This window comes from Coffea arabica, chromosome 1c, assembly GCF_036785885.1.
Source record: "Coffea arabica cultivar ET-39 chromosome 1c, Coffea Arabica ET-39 HiFi, whole genome shotgun sequence".
Taxonomy (NCBI): domain Eukaryota; kingdom Viridiplantae; phylum Streptophyta; class Magnoliopsida; order Gentianales; family Rubiaceae; genus Coffea; species Coffea arabica.
The window spans coordinates 39,702,222-39,719,724 of record NC_092310.1 but is presented as its reverse complement, the minus strand read 5'-3'; positions in this window follow the sequence as shown (position 1 = coordinate 39,719,724).

Below are 17,503 nucleotides of genomic sequence, written 5' to 3'. Positions count from 1 at the left end.
AACATGAAAGTTGTAGAAAATGGTGTTAGCTAGCTTCCTGTAAAATTTCAGCTTGATCCGAGCACTGTAGCTTGTGCAAAGTCCAAAAGTACCCCTAACTGTACATGAACCCTGTTTCGCGCCCAGATTTTTATTTTCGTGTAGTTTTTCATTTTTGACCATGAAAATGCATGATTTGGCTTTTGAGGTCTTCATAAGAAATGTAGATTTATGTCTTGGATTCGAAACACCATAAGATTCGTTTCAATCCAATAAGGGTAGCTTCAGTTATGGATATTGTCTCGAAAGGTGTTAAGCGGAAAATTTACGCTTGTGGGTGAATTTCTGGTTTCTAGGGTTTCAATTTGGGGGTTTTCTAATGGTTGGCTTTAAGCTTCTAATTGGCTTGATTAAAGAGGGTTTTGTGGCCTAATTGGATATGTTTTATCATTTACGAACTGTATGTGCAATTGTGGTTGATTGGATTGGTATTGGTGTTGTTATTGTAGGTTGGACAAATGAAGCATTTAAGGGGAAATGCTGTCCGAACCTTGAGTGTATATAATTGCTTTGAATTTGTGAGTTAGGGCTTCGATTTGGACAAGGTAATGAGATATGATGGATGATTCCTGAGCCGTGGAGGTGAGTGACCTTAAACTGTTTCCAAAGTTACTTTTGAAATGTTTCTTGCATTGTTTCTTTGGTTGCATCTCCTGTGTGCCGGCATACGAGTTCTTGACATGGTTTGGCTTTAATGAGTTCTTGAGGAGTCTTGTGCTGGACACCAACGTCTCCACCACTTTCGTGAGTTTGTGATATGATCTGGGGCACCGATGCTGCTCCCCCTTATTGTTTATGGTTTTGTGATCTATTTGAGCGTTGGGTGTTTAGTTTCAATGATTTCACTGGCTCACGAGAGCAAAAATACGTGCATTTGATACTTGAATCATGACATCATCGAAACACATTATTGTGAAATATATTTGCTTACTGATTTTAATGGTTACTCACTGAGATTCTACCTCACCCCAAAAACTATTTTATTCCCCTCCACAGGGCTCGTGGCGAAGGAAGAGCTTGTAATACTTATTCATGCGACTGGATGGCCTATATTTTGTATAGTTTAGTTTTGGAATTCCTCCTGTACCATAGTTGGTATCAAGGATTAGAGTGGCGCAGCGGAAGCGTGGACGCTTCGCTTTTGATATGTAATTCTTGGATAATTGATGTATATTTGAGATTTATCTTGTAATTTAATTGAGGACGTTAGTGAGTGAGTGAGTCCCGGTGAAAGTTGGGCAGGCGACCCGCGGAACTCTTTGGTTCGCCTTAGGGGGGGTGGGGTCGTCACATTCGAGGTACCCTTTAGGCCAAACGTCTTAAAAACGGCAAAACGGAATTCACAAGGCAACTTGCCTTGGAAATTTTGAAATCTTGGTGATTTAGTTCACCAACCTCCTGTGCATATCTATCCATGAAATTTGGTAGAGGGATAGCCCTTATATGGTAGTATAATCATACCAAATTTGGTGTTATTTCGAAACCGTTTCGATATTCAACTAAACTCCCAAAGTTCAAGAATCCTATTTGGAAAACCCTTCTTTAACAAGGAAATTTTGGTAACTTTGGGTCACCATATCTTGGTGCCCAAAACTTCAATCTTCATTTCACTTATTCCATTATAAACTTGGCATGCGACTCTAATAGAGATCCAAATTTCAGAGGCTAGTTCAAATCGAGTGAATTTTGCCGAATTTCCAAACTTGGCCAAAAACCAACTTGAACCTACCTTGATAATGCAAGTTATCATCTTCAAGCTCAAATTTGAATACCTTCCCCTTAAATTTGTGGCATGGTTCTTTCTAAAAAATTTTAGTACATTAAAATACGTTTCCAAGGTACCAAATTTACCAATTTTTTACAATCGAAGAGTGAGTTATGATTTTTCAAAGATTGTACCAAAAATCAAAAATTCTGAACATTTGAAATGAAATCCGCGCGGGAAGCATTTTGCTGGAATCCGACCTTGAATTAGGCCAGCTTTTGGCCGGATAGTCGGCCAGATTGCTGTTGGGATCTGAAAAAAATTGAGGATGGCTACTGCCTCCACTCCGGCATAGAATCCGGCCGGATTCCGGCCGGATTGTGACGTGGCCAGTCCACTTTCGACTTCGGTCATTCATTTCGAGAATTATTCGCACGTACTCATTCCCATCCAATGATTTTAAGGATAGTAAATCCATTTTTTTTTACTCGAGTCTTATAACTCGTTCTAGTTTCGATATAAAAACAAAGGAACCTGATCTCGATTTTTGAGGTACTTTCTAGACCGTGTTAGTGTGCAACTCTCCTCATTCTTTGGAGATTATTAGTAATAGTCTATTGTTAATTGTTCAAACATCCAAGAGGAACTTTAAGAGGATCCCACGGTGGACGTTTGAACTTCCAGTGCCCTTTTCTTCTCGTTTTACTTGATGAGTGTCAAGTGTGTGTTATTTGAACTATCGTGAACCAGATACATATTTACTTGTTATTGATACTTGAGATTTTAAAATTCGAGACGAAGGTATACTTTATCGCACCCGTTCTCACTTGAAATAAATGACTCGCACTTGAAATACTCGAATGTCTCAATTGCTTGCACATGTTACTTGCTTGCTTGACTTGAAATAGTATGCTATGGCTGCATACGTCGTTGGAGTGAATCTCCTCGACACTCGAACATGCTTGGAGGACATTAGTGAACCTTGGACTCGAGCCGGCATGGGCTTGGTCGGGCTCCTTGGTAAACCATGGGAAAAATTGAAAAGCTTGATCTAGTGAGAGATCTTGCTTGGCATACTCGAGTAGTATTGCTTTAAACAAATGACAGGCGGGCCCGAAACAGGGGTATGTAAGGTGAAAGGGGACAGATTAAGTGGAGTTCTACGGACTAAACCTACCCGATTGACGGAGTGTCAATTCGTGGAGGTTATTGATCGTGCAAGTGGAACATAACTCCTGAGAGCTCCAGTATTCTTGAATTGTTTATGATTACTTTTCTCATAAATTGTTAATCATTGGATATATTATTGCTCAGCTTGTCTATTTGGGATTGTTATTTGAATAATGTGCTTGCATGTGTGTTCTTGGCCTCACGAGCGTTTTGCTCACCCTGTAGATTTGTTTTCCTTAACAGAATTGGGTTTGGAATGAGACTCGGAGGAAATTTCCATTTTTAGTACTTTTGTGGACTTTTGTAATAAGGATCCAATTCTATTGACTAGACATTTTAGTTATTGTATATTTTGGAATGTATTTGATAACCCATTATATGGATTTGATAATTATTAAATATTGTTAAACTTGAACGTTTCCGCACTAATTGCAAATATATTATCTGGATGTGATGTCTAGTACCGTTATAAGCTTAAACGTAAATTGCTTGACTCTTGGCGAGAGTTGGGCAGGCGTCCTGCGAATACCCTTTGGTTCGCCTTAGGGAGAAGTAGGGGCGACACAATTGGTATCAGAGCGCTAGGTTAGCGCTAGGTTAGGGATCTATATGGGAGACATATTAGATACTCTACCCTTAAGACCTGAGACCGAATAGTTAAGTTACACTTTAAGGGGTATTTGGACCATACTAGTGATTGGATTAGGCATGCATAAACGACGTCCGGACTGGATAGTGATTTAATTTCTAATCCGAAAGGTGCTGTTATTTTGCAGAGATGGAAAACGGAAATGGAGTTTCGGCAGCTAACGGGAATGGCCATGCGAATGGTCATGTAGTGCCTCCTAGGCCTATCTACTACCGAGCGCTAGGTGGGAGAGATCGAGTACGCTATTTTTCATCTGACAAATATCCCCGATGTTCGTGTAGGATTACCTTTGCCCACCCGAACCACCTCGTGCTTGCTCTGGACGACGAGCGTCGTCAGTTAGTGGATCTTAACAGGGATTTTCAGGCAGATGTGGACGAGTTTAGACAGATGGTTAGCACTCAGGGCGAGAGGATCGTCGAGCTCGAGGAGGTGATAAAGGGCGAGGTAGCTACATCTGCTATTGTTAATGAGGAGTTTCGGAGCACTAGGGCTCAACTTATTAGGTTGAGGGAGGAGGTTCGTGATAGGGCTTCCGGGATTCTAACTGATGCCACTAGGCTAGTGGATGAGGCGATGGGAGTAGCTCAGAACTCTGAGGAGGAGGAGGATCCTGAGGAAGAGGTTCTTCCTGATAGTCCTACTGCAGACTAGGTCTAGGCAGATTGACCTCTCTTTTGACCCTTTTGACTAGTACCACTAGGTTTAGCAGGGGTGATGCTAAGTGATGAGACCATTGTATTTTGCATGACTGTGTGGCTTATTTTTGAAACACTTGCTTTTACTTTAGTCTTCTGTGACTAAAAGTACTCTTGTGACACCTGTGTGATATTTTTTTGTGACTACCCCATGACTTGCTAATTGTATGAACTTGATATGCTAATGAATGTAAATTATTGTTATTTTCAATATTTTCTTGATTTGTTCCTGTTTTCTATTTTGCACCGCATAATTTACTTATTTCTTGCACTAGGCACGCCTAGGTTATGGAAAGGCTAAGAATGGATCGAGGCCATGGTCGAGGCTGTGGGCGAGGTACTAGACAGGCCCAATCTCAAGAGAATGATCAGGGATCGGCAACTGGACTGACCTAGGGCCACGAAAATATTGAGGGTAATCAAGTGGCTACTTCCATTAATAGGATGACTGATATCCTAGAACGCTTAGCTGATAGACAAGGTCCTGGACCGCTTAACCAAACTGGGGGACAGGATAGGGGTGAGGATAGAGCCTTAGAGAGGTTCTTGGAATTTAACCCGCCTAAGTTTCTTGGTGAACCTGATCCTGAGGTAGCAGAGAATTGGTTAGAAAGGATGACCAACATATTCACTGCTTTAGACTACACTGAGAATAGGCGAGTGAATTTTGCAACCTTCCAGTTTGAGGGAGTAGCTCGTGCTTGGTGGGACATGGTGAAAGAAAAATGGGAAAGAGTTCAAACCCCTTAGACTTGGGAGAATTTTACGAGAGAGTTTAATGAAAAATTTCTTTCGCCCTTAATCCAAGAAAAGAGAGAGGATGAATTTATCAAATTGAAATAGGGGACTCTTAGTGTAGCGGAGTATGAGGAAAAATTTACTAAACTTTCAAAATACACCCCTGAATTGGTAACTAATGAATGGAAGAGGATAAGGCAATTTGTACAAGGGTTCAATGTGGAAATTTAGGAGGGTTTGGCCGCAGCCCAAATTTCTACATTTACTGAAGTTTTAGAGAATGCACAAAGGGTTGAGAGTGCAAAATTGCATGTGAGAGACTTTCACAATAGAAAGAGACATTTTTCTGGCTCTGCATCCGGGCAGGCTAGTAAGAGTGCACAACCTTCCAAAATGGGAAGAGGAACAAAAGGAACAAGAATTGCTGGAGTTTCTAGGAGAGTTCTATCTAGAGGAGGTCGTGGTGGCCCAACTCAAGTTAGGGGAGCGCTTTCTACTGATTCGGCAGTGACCCTTCAGGTTACTTGTGGATATTGTGGGAAACCCAATCACTCCGAGAATGACTGTTGGAGAAAGTCGGGGAAGTGTTTATTTTGTGGTTGTGCTGAACATCAAGTCGCGAATTGTCCGAAGACACCAAAAATGGGAAGTAACACTCAGAGGCCAGAAAAGTCAACCTCTAAGCAGACCAGTGCTGGAAGAAGTCGACCGAAAGTGCCGACTAGAGTTTATGCCCTGGACTATCAGCAGGTTCCTGAGGCGACTGAAGTGGTTGAAGGTACAATTTCAATCTTTCATCATTTAGCTAGAGTTTTAATTGATCCGGGTACAACACTTTCTTTTGTAAACCCTAACTTTATGAGTGGGATAGACTTGAAACCAATTAAGTTACCGTATGACTTGAAAGTTAAAATACCTACTGAAGATCAAAGTTTAATTGCTAACCTGGTATATAGAGATTGTGAAGTTTGTGTCGGGGAACAAAAACTATTGGCCGACCTGGTAGGTTTAGCAATTAAGGGATATGATGTGATTTTAGGAATGGATTGGCTAGCCTGTTATAATGTCCAGTTGAATTGTAGGACGAAAATTGTACAATTGTGTATTCCAGGGGAGGCAACCCTGAAACTAGACGTAATGGGTAAATTGGCTTCATATGCACTTATTTCGGGAATTCGGGTTAGAAAATTATTAAGTAAAGGAGTTCAAGGGTATTTGACTTTTCTTATTAACACCCCTAGTAATAAAGTGAATTTGGAGGACATGCCTGTAATGAAAGATTTTTCAGATGTTTTTTCCAAAGAATTAGAGTCTCTACCTCCAGAACGAAAAATTGCTTTTAAGATTGATGTGACTCCGGGAGTGACACCTATCTCTAAGACGTCATATCGGATGGCTCCAACTGAATTGAAGGAGTTGAAATTGCAACTGTAAGACTTGCTGGAAAAGGTTTTATAAAAGAGAGTGATTCTCCGTGGAGAGCCCCAGTTTTGTTCGTTAAGAAAAAGGACGGGAGTTTGAGACTATGTATAGACTATAGAGGCTTGAATGAGGTCACTATTAAGAATAAGTACCCATTGCCCCACATTGATGAATTATTTGACCAATTGCAAGGGGCTGTAGTATTCTCGAAGTTGGATTTGAGACAGGGTTATTATCAGTTGAGGATTTTGGAGAAGGACATACCCAAGACTGTTTTTAACTTGAGATATGGGTATTTTGAATTTATTGTGATGCCGTTTGAGTTAACAAATGCACCTGCTGCTTCATGGATTTAATGCATAGGGTCTTTAAACCTTATCTAGATCAATTTATGATGGTCTTTATTGATGATATATTGGTGTATTCTAAAAATGTGAAGGACCATGAGAAGCATTTGAGAATTATTTTGCAAACTTTGAGGGAACATCAATTATATGCTAAGTTTAACAAGTGTGAGTTCTGGTTAAAAGAAGTGACTTTCTTGGGACACATAATTTCTAAAGATGGGATTAAAATGGATCCAGTTAAAGTTAAAGCTGTTTTGAAATGGAAACGACAGGAAAATCCTACCGAGGTTCGGAGTTTTATTAGATTAGCAGGGTATTACCGGAGATTTATCAAGGATTTTTCTAAAATTGCTGGACCAATGACCGAGCTGACTAAAAAAAGTGAAAAGTTTATTTGGAGTCCTAAGTGCGAAGAGAGTTTCTAGAAATTGAAAAGACGCTTAACCAAAGCCCCAGTATTAGCTCTATCCAATGGGAAGGATAGTTTTGTGGTTTACACAGATGCATCTAAGGAAGGTTTGGGGTGTGTTTTGATGCAGAATGACAAGGTGATAGCATATGCCTCTAGAAAATTGAAACCGCATGAGGGAAATTACCCGACCCATGACTTGAAATTGGCAGCGGTGATATTGCTTGAAAGAAATGGAGACATTACTTGTATGGAGTAACGTTTGAAGTTTTTACTGACCACAAAAGTTTTAAGTACTTATTTTCACAGAAGGAACTGAATTTGAGGCAACGTAGATGGATGGAATTTCTATAAGACTATGATTGTACGATTAAGTACCATCCAGGGAAAGCTAATGTAGTGGCTGATGTTTTGAGTCATCAAGTACAGATGGCTGGATTGATGATTAAGAAATTCTAATTATTGAAAGAAGTTAGTTATTGGAATCCTCGACTAGAACCGAGGAAAGTAATTTTGGGAAATATTGTATTGAATTCCACTTTGATGGAACGTATCAAGGAATCTCAAGAAAAGCACACTGAAGTGCAGAAGTGGTTGGAAAATGTTAAAAAGGGAGACAAGTCAGACTTTAACTTGGGATCGAATGGAGTATTGAGATTTCGGAATCGAGTAGTTATACCAAAGGATGAAGGGCTTAAAAAGAAAATTTTAGAAGAGACACACCGATCAAAGTTTATGATTCATCCAGGAGGGAATAAAATGTACCAAGACTTAAAAAGTCTGTATTGGTGGGAGAACATGAAGAAGGAGATTACTCAATTTATCCAAATATGCTTAATTTGTCAACAGGTTAATGCCGAACATCAGAAACCATCGGGACTTTTGCAACCTCTAGAAATAGCTAAGTTGAAATGGGAGAATATCACCATGGATTTTGTATCGGGATTACCAAGAACACAGAGAATCCATGATGCGATTTGGGTGATAGTGGATAGATTGATCAAATCGGCTCATTTTCTGTCAATTAACATGAAGTACCCATTGGAGAAGTTGGCCAAGTTGTATTTGGATGAGATCATTAAGTTATATGGAAACCCTGTCAGTATCGTGCTGGATAGAGATCCAAGATTTGTTTCGAAATTCTGGCAAAAGATGCAAGAAACTTTAGGGACTAAATTGAACAGTCTGAAATGACAATTCAGACAATTCAGACAATTCAAACTAAAGCGATGGACAGTCTGAAATGACAATTCAGACTCTTGAAGATATGTTGAAAACTTGTGTTCTGGATTTTGGAGAGAGTTGGAGTAAGTTTTTAACTTTAGTGGAATTTGCCTATAACAACAGTTTCCATTCTTCTATTCAAATGGCTCCGTATGAAGCGCTTTATAGTCGAAAGTGTAGATCTCCGATTTGTTGGGAGGAAGTAGGTGAACGGAAGATCTTAGATCCGACCACAGTGTCATGGATTGAGGAAGTTAATGAGAAGGTAAAGTTGGTACGCCAGAGAATCCAGACTGCCCAAAGCCGTTAAAAGAGCTATGCCGATAATTGGAGAAAGGATTTAGAATTCGCGGTTGGAGATCTAGTGTTTCTCAAGATCACACTGTTGAAAGCAAGTTTGCTGTCTGGAAAGGGAAAGAAGTTACAACCAAGGTTTGTAGGATCTTATAAGGTTATTCAGCATGTGGGGAATGTAACATACAAATTGGAATTACCGCCGAGTTTATCTCGAATCCATAATATATTCCATGTGTCTATACTTAAGAAGTACCACCCAGACCCTTCACATTTCTTACAACCAGAAAGTATTGAGATTGATGAGACCTTAACCTATGAGGAGAAACCGGTTAAGCTTCTGGATAGGAAGGTGAAGGAATTGAGAAATAAACAGATACCATTAGTAAAAGTCCTCTGGAAGAACCATGGGTTGGAGGAAGCAACTTGGGAGGTCGAGGAAGCAATTCGAGAAAAGTATCCAGGCCTGTTCACCAATCAAGATAAATTTCGAGGAAGAAATTTTTCTTAAAGGGGAGAGGATGTGAGGACTCATAAAAATTATTTTTTTTCGACCCCTATTTTTGTTCATTTAATTATTTATCCGAATATTTGCTCCGATTATTATTTTCTAACCTTATTAGACTTAAATACATTGAATTATGATTTCATTATATTTTTAAAGTGACTCGTTTCAAAAATTAATTTTTGGAAGCTCGATTAATGTAAATAGTGAAAACGTGTCTGAAAACTTTAACCAGTTGGGAGTACAATAAGTTCGAAAAATTGGAGACATATACTATGGTCCTAAAATAGGTACTTTTAGGTTTAAATACTCAAGTGAAGTTAGTGGTACGATCATTATAAGAATCTCTCGAAGGTTTCAATCTATCGCGTCTAAATTGGAAATACGTATTTTCACGCGCACGATTAATTGAGGAACTTTAAACCATTATTTTGGGACAATTAAGAGTGAATAATATTTATATGAATATAAGTGTATTGGAGGTTTAGTGCACTAGTGAAATAAACTCGAGAGGAATCGAGTACAAAATGCGCGCGTATACGCACTGAGGAGAGTTGACTTATGCACCAACTTGGGCCACACATTGAAACTTCTCAAGGAAGCTACATTTTTTATCAACTCTCTCTCTCTTCCTCACAAGAACAGCCGGCCATCAAGCTGCAAAAACAACACCCAAGTTCTTTATTTTTCATCTTCATGTCTTCCACAAAAACACCACCAAATGCCACCAAAATTTAACCATAGTTAACATAACACTTGGAGAGTTCATCTAGCTACAAAAGAAGGGAGCTTTCCACGGTTTTCTTGGACCAAGAGAGGACCGAAATTTCTGCTCAGCTCATCAACCAAAGTAAGTAATGATCAAACCTTCTAGTTTTGATTTATGGAAGTTCTAGTACACCTTTAAACTCTTGTATGCATGTGGGTGATTTGTTTATGATGGAAAAACGGTTATGTGGGCTCTATAAACTCCCACTTTGGTTGATGGACTGATTTGGTGGTTGATGATGATAATTATGTTGGTTTAGTGCTTAAATTAGTGGTATAATATTGGGTCATTGTTAGAAACTCAAAGATGGTGCAATGACCAAAAGTGACCATTTTGCCCCTGTCTTGTTCGAGCACTTTAATGCCAAATTTTGAGGTTCTAATGGCTTGTATATGTTTTTTATATGTTATACTGATTGTATAAAAAGTTTCATGGAAAAATAACATGATTTGGTTGATTAAATGAAGTGATTTCCAAAGTTTAGAAATCTGGAAAAGTTTCCCGTATTGGCCCAGGCAGTCATCTTGTTTCGGCCATAACTCTTTACTCCGATGTCAAAATCGAGTGCCATTTATTGCACGGGAAACTAGACATTCTCAGATTTCCATTGGTATAAAATTCACATTCTGGTTCCACTTGAGTGAGCCACACCATTCGTTTGGAAATCACTGTCCTGTTTCGCTCATAACTGGAAGGCAGATTATGAACTGTGATTTGATGCTAAAAAATGAGCAAGTTGTGAATGGATTTTGAAAATGGTTTCTTCTAAGAAATTATAGCTGGATGAAATTATTTTCCAACTCCACCAAACACGCTCAATTCTAAGGTGAATTGAGTGAGTTGTGGCCAAAGTTTGAAACTGACTCAAAGAGAGGATTTCTCCTTTTGAACTAAATCCTTAGCTAATCTCGGTTTGGGACTTGTACTCGAAAATTCTTGGTGTTAATCACCCCAAATGTTGTCTTGAACACCTCTTAGATATTTATATGTAAATGGACCATGTTTGAGGTACCCTTTAGGCCAAACGTCTTAAAAACGGCAAAACGGAATTCACAAGGCAACTTGCCTTGGAAATTTTGAAACCTTGGTGATTTAGTTCACCAACCTCCTGTGCATATCTATCCGTGAAATTTGGTAGAGGGATAGCCCTTATATGGTAGTATAATCATACCAAATTTGGTGTTATTCCGAAACCGTTTCAATGTTCAACTAAACTCCCAAAGTTCAAGAATCCTATTTGGAAAACCCTTCTTTAACAAGGAAATTTTGGTAACTTTGGGTCACCATATCTTGGTGCCCAAAACTTCAATCTTCATTTCACTTATTCCATTATAAACTTGGCATGCGACTCTAATAGAGATCCAAATTTCAGAGGCTAGTTCAAATCGAGTGAATTTTGCTGAATTTCCAAAGTTGGCCAAAAACCAACTTGAACCTACCTTGATAACGCAAGTTATTATCTTCAAACTCAAATTTGAATACCTTCCGCTCAGATTTGTGGAACCGTTCTTTCTAAGAATTTTTAGTACATTAAAATACGTTTTCAACAGTACCAAATTTACCAATTTTTGACAATCGAAGAGTGAGTTATGATTTTTCAAATATTGTACCAAAAATCAAAAATTCTGAACATTTGAAATAAAATCCGCGCGGGAAGCATTTTGCTGGAATCCGGCCAGTTTCTGGCCGGATAGTCGGCCGGATTGCTGTTGGGATCTAAAAAAAATTGAGGATGGCTACTGCCTCCAATCCGGCCAAGAATCCGGCCGGATTGTGACGTGGGCAGCCTACTTTCGATTTCGGTCGTTCGTTTCGAGAATTATTCGCACGTACTCGTTCCCATCCAATGATTTTAAGGATAATAAATCCTTTTTTTTTTGCTCGAGTCTTATAACTCGTTCGAGTTTCAATATAAAAAAAAAAGAACCCGATCTCGATTTTCAAAGGAACTTAAACTCGATTTTCGAGATACTTTCTAGACCGTGTTAGTGTGCAACTCTCCTCATTATTTGGGGATTGTTAATAATAGTCTATTGTTAATTGCTCAGGCACCCAAGAGGAACTTCAAGAGGATCCCACGGTGGACGCTTGAACTTTGAGTGCCCTTTTCTTCTTGTTTTACTTGGTGAGTGTCAAGTGTATGTTACTTGAACTACCGTGAACCAGATACATGTTTACTTGTTATTGATACTTGAGATTTTAAAATTCGAGACGGGAGTGTACTTTATCGCACCCGTTCTCGCTTGAAATAAATGACTCGCACTTGAAATGCTCGAATGTCTCAATTGCTTGCACATGTTACTTGCATGCTTGACTTGAAATAGTATGCTATGACTGCATACATCAATGGAGTGAATCTCCTCGACACTTGAACATGCTTGGGGGACGTCCACATCTCATTGGCGAACCTTGGACTCGAGCCGGCATGGGCTTGGTCGGGTTCCTTGGTAAACCATGGAAAAAATTGAAAAACTTGATCTAGTGAGAGATCTTACTTGGCATACTCGAGTAGTATTACCTTAAATAAATGATAGGCGGGCCCGAAACAGGGGTATGTAAGGTGAAAGGGGACAGGTTAAGTGGAGTTCTTTGGACTAAACCTACTCGATTGATGGAGTGTCAATTCGTGGAGGTTATTGATCGTGCAAGTGGAACATAGCTCCTGAGAGATCCAGTATCCTTGAATTGTTTATTATTACTTTTCTCATAAATTGTTAATCGTTGGATATATTATTGCTCAGCTTGTCCATTGGGATTGTTACTTGAATAATGTGCTTGCATGTGTGTTCTTGGCCTCACGAGCGTTTTGCTCACCCTATAGATTTGTTTTCCTTAACAGCATTGGGCTTGGAATGAGATTCGGAGGAAATTTTCATTTTTAGTACATCTGTGGACTTTTGTAATAGGGTTCCAATTCTATTGACTAGACATTTTAGCTATTGTATATTTTGGGATGTATTTGGAAACCCGTTATATGGATTTGGTAATTATTAAATATTGTTAAACTTGAACGCTTCCACACTAATTGCATTTATATTATCTGGATGTGATGTCTAGTACCGTTATAAGTTTGAACATAAATTGCTTGAATCCTGGCGAGAGTTGGGCAGGCGTCCCGCGGATACCCTTTGATTCGCTTTAGGGAGAAGTAGGGGCGCCACACTTGAACTAGTGTTAAATTCCAATTCTCATTTCAAACTTAACCCCTTAAGATTATCACAATTAATAGCCGTTTAATCATGATTAGAAAAGCAAAATTGATAAATAACTTGCTTAAAATAATATTATCAAATAGCCAAGTAAATATTACTAGTAAGATATAACAAGTTCATCCATAACTCTAGGCATAAACTTTAGAAACATATATTGAAATACAAATCCAAAACTTACATATTAACCATACTTAAGATTCCAATACAAAAGATAAAGAGTTGAAGAAGAGATAACCCTTGTTACATGAGTTTCAACCCCGTCTTCTTCATCTTCATTTGCATCCTAATCTAGCCAATACACAAGAGTACATAACTACCTAAACTATTCTATACTATACTGATCTAGCTAATGAACTAAGGAAATTCTAGTTTTTTTTTCTCAAACGGTATTCTTGTTATACATAAATGAACTTGATAATACAAGATCTTAGTTACATAAAGGGACATTAGTCCTATTATCCTCCTGTATACTCTCTTTGAGCCACAGGGGGAAACTTTGTTTCCAAATTACCTTGGAAACTTTGTTTCCAAATTCTATCTAAGGAAATTCTAGTGAGACTACATTTTTGGTGAGTTTCTCTAACCTTCCAAAGTTGTGAAAATGATCTCCAAAGACTACTATTTATAGAGGATTCAACAGCCAAATGAGTTTTTTCTAGTTGTCATTTTTTACTCTTGAAACTCCCATGAGTTGTTTCTCCAACTTTCTACCTCTTCTTGGTCAAATACAACCAAAATTACTTATTGGAATTGATCTAAAGAATTGTGTGAACAAAGAACAAGTTGTAGAGCAAGTTTCAGCTGATAATAATGAATACATGACCTCGACAACGTGACCTTAGGTCGTGTATTGTATCCCAAGTATTACCTTTTGTAGGTTGCTCAATTCTGGACAGATTTCATTCTTGCTCTATTTTTTATCTAATTTCAACTGATATTTTCTCAATGATAGAGACTGAAATAGCTCTTATACAAAACATGAAAGTTATAGTCCTTTGAGTTAACTTTCCTATGTATCAAGAATCATCCAATTTGGAGCTCTATGGACTGAAACATTAAACCTAAAAAACATGAATTTTTTACCATTAAAATCCATAAAAATACAATTTTTACCACTTAAACTATAAAACGCATATTTTTTACTAGAAACTTAGTTAATTAGATATAAAAGTAGTTAAAACAAATCAAAACTAATTAATAAAACACACTTAAAATATGCACTTATTAAACTCTCCTACAATTGAACCATTGTTTGTCCTCAAACAATAAGAAATACAAACTAACAATGATCAAAAATTTTGAAAATAAACATATGTGCACAATTCAACTTCATTTCCTTAAAACAAGATAAACAACCATTATGCAATCATTTAATTAAATTCAAATACTCATAATATCAAGTAAAGGAGAGCCACTTATACCACAATTGTAATTAGTTCACTTCAATTTCTCATCCTTACCCAATTTCTCCATCAAGCAAGTCATATGATCAATAAAAATGCTTCCTAAACTCATGATCATTTTCTTATTCAAAATTAAAGAGGAATTATTTATATAGTATATCTACAATATATACTTAAGTTGTAAAGTGCCTTTTGACGCGACGATCGATATTTTTAGATGAAAATCGACGGTTATTCAACACTTCAAATTCTCAAGTTGTTTTGCATACTCTTAATTTAAGTACCGTTTTACGTGAAAGTCGATATTTTTAGATGAAAACTCCTGGTTACTAAGTACAAGAACCATTGGAGTAAAACAAATCTTATTCTCTCTCTTTTTTGTTTCTTTTTTTCTACTTTTTTTCTCTCTTTTTTTCAAAGTAAAGATAATAATTAGTCCCTCAAAAGAATAATCATGAGAAGAGTATTGCAATTATTGATCATATTTATCACTTAACTTTGTAAAATCAAGTAAAGAGAAGAAATTTCATTAAATATACAAAATTTAGACATAATTTTCTCCACTTTACAAGATACACTATCCTACAAATGTAATAAATTATAATCACATAATAGTCATTTTCAAATTAAATAAGAAATGAAGTTTTTAACTCACATACATTTATCTCAAAAGTAGAAGGAATTTGAGTTACTAATGGTATGGAACTTGTAGCCCTTTGGAAAAAATTTAAAACTTTTTTGGGGCATTTTGTAATTTTGGACAAAATTTTGAAAAAAATTTGGCAGAGTTTCCCCTTATAAATGGACAAAACTCCCTGCCAACAAACCCAGTTTTGAACAAATTAAAGCACAAGAAATATTTCCAAGGCAAGTCCAAATCATTTCAATCACAAGTCAATCACAACCAACATATATAATCTTAATTCTTCCCCCCCCCACTTAACATGCACTTTATCCTCAATGTGTAAAAAGGAAAACCAAGATAAAAAAAAGGAATACTCCCTATTATTGGAATTGATGTTCATGAAGTGTCACAAACAATTATCTGTTTATCTCCAAAACTTCATGAGTTCCATTGGATAACCATTAGTAATTGAATCTAAGAATTGAAAATGCAAAACAAACTAGGTAAGGATCAAAATGTGCAATAGTGACAAAGGCATAAAGGTTTTTTTTTTTTTTTGCAACTAACTCTTTGCCAATGTTTCCCATGTCATCACACAACATTTTCCAAACTTTTTATGCATTTAACACAATCATCAACATTTGTTACCTAGAATATGAATTATAAGCATGTCTCCTTCTCTAGGTAATTATAACATCACCATATAATAACAAGATTAGAAGTAAAATGCAATCTAAGGAATATACATTATGATATACATTATGCACATGTTCAATTTTATCCCTAAAATGTCACTAAAATTGCTAAATTCTTCACATATTCCAAATTAATCACCCAATCAATCTCTATATGAAGATTAAGCAATCAAATTGGCTAAAATGTCACCATATAAGGAATGTATCTATGTAAGTATCATAAACAAGTCACATTTTAGCAATTTGAACCATCCAATTATGCTTAACAACATTTCAAGAGCAATTACTATATTGATCATAAAATAGGAATATGCATAAATTAAAACATTATATAGATAATCACATTCCCATATTTGATCGTCTAAACATGCTTAAAAATGTTAAATAAATCACAAATTCATCATTCAAAGTGTATCATTAAACTCAAAAGATATGCAAATGACGAATTTTTAAAATACCAAGCTAGATTCAAGAAATTTACTTCAAATTGGTAGAGTGATGTTTGGTGATACAAATGATGCAAAAAGCCCTATGAAATCACCCCAATTGACCTCCAATTGATAGATTTAGAAAATGTGAACCCTAGCCTACAACCAATTTCTGAGATGTTTTATGTGAATTCTAATCATTTATAAAGGCTCTATGAAGGTTAAATGATGTTTGTTGAATGATTTCATGTAAGGAAATAATGTATAAGAGAAAACTGGTGAAATGTGTGTGAGTGTGTGTGGAAATACATGAGGTGAAAGAGAAGAAGAGAAGAAAATGCAACTTGCGTTTTGTTTTTTAAAAGAGGAACCCTAAAAACGCGACTTAAAAATGTGACTTAAAAACACGACCGTGAGCTCATGTTTTGGAGTCACGTTTTCTACTTTAATGATGCAAAAAGGAATACCCGGCTTCTAGAAAAACGCGACTTTAGGTCGCGTTTTGTTGCCTGTATTTTCTGTTTTATTGTTGCAGAATAGAATACGCAACTTGAGAAAATGCAACCTTTAGTCGCGTATTGAGTCGCGTTTAGGCCTGTCAATCGGATCTAATGAGCCAGGGTTTTATAAGCTCAAGCTTAGCTCATTTAATTTATTACACCTTCGGGCTTTGAGCTATGAGTTTTGGGTTAATAAATGTGAATCTCATACTCAACTCACATAATATTCGAGTTGTGAGCCTTATTCAGGTTTAGCCCAAACTCATATAAAAATTTACTCAACCAATAAAAAAAGTTAGAGGTTTAGATAGACATTATCAATATTGGCTCTCAAAAAAAACCGGTAGCGTTGATTTTAACTCTTGGACGGAGAAGGAGCTGGTAGAATAAACACTACATTCTAGTCTAAATATCAACAAGAAATCAAATAATTAATGAAAATTTTTAAATATTGCTACTAACCAGTAAAATCAGGATCAAATTCTTGTTCAAAATCAATTTCCTTAGGTGCATCTTTAATCCAATCTTGAGCCCAAATTAATGCTTCAACAGTGGAGGGTAACAATGAGCTACGAAACTTGTTCAAAACACATCCTCCTTTACTGAAAGCACGCTCAGATGCAATTGAAGAAACAGGAATAGCTAAAATGTCTCTTACCATCATGGACAAT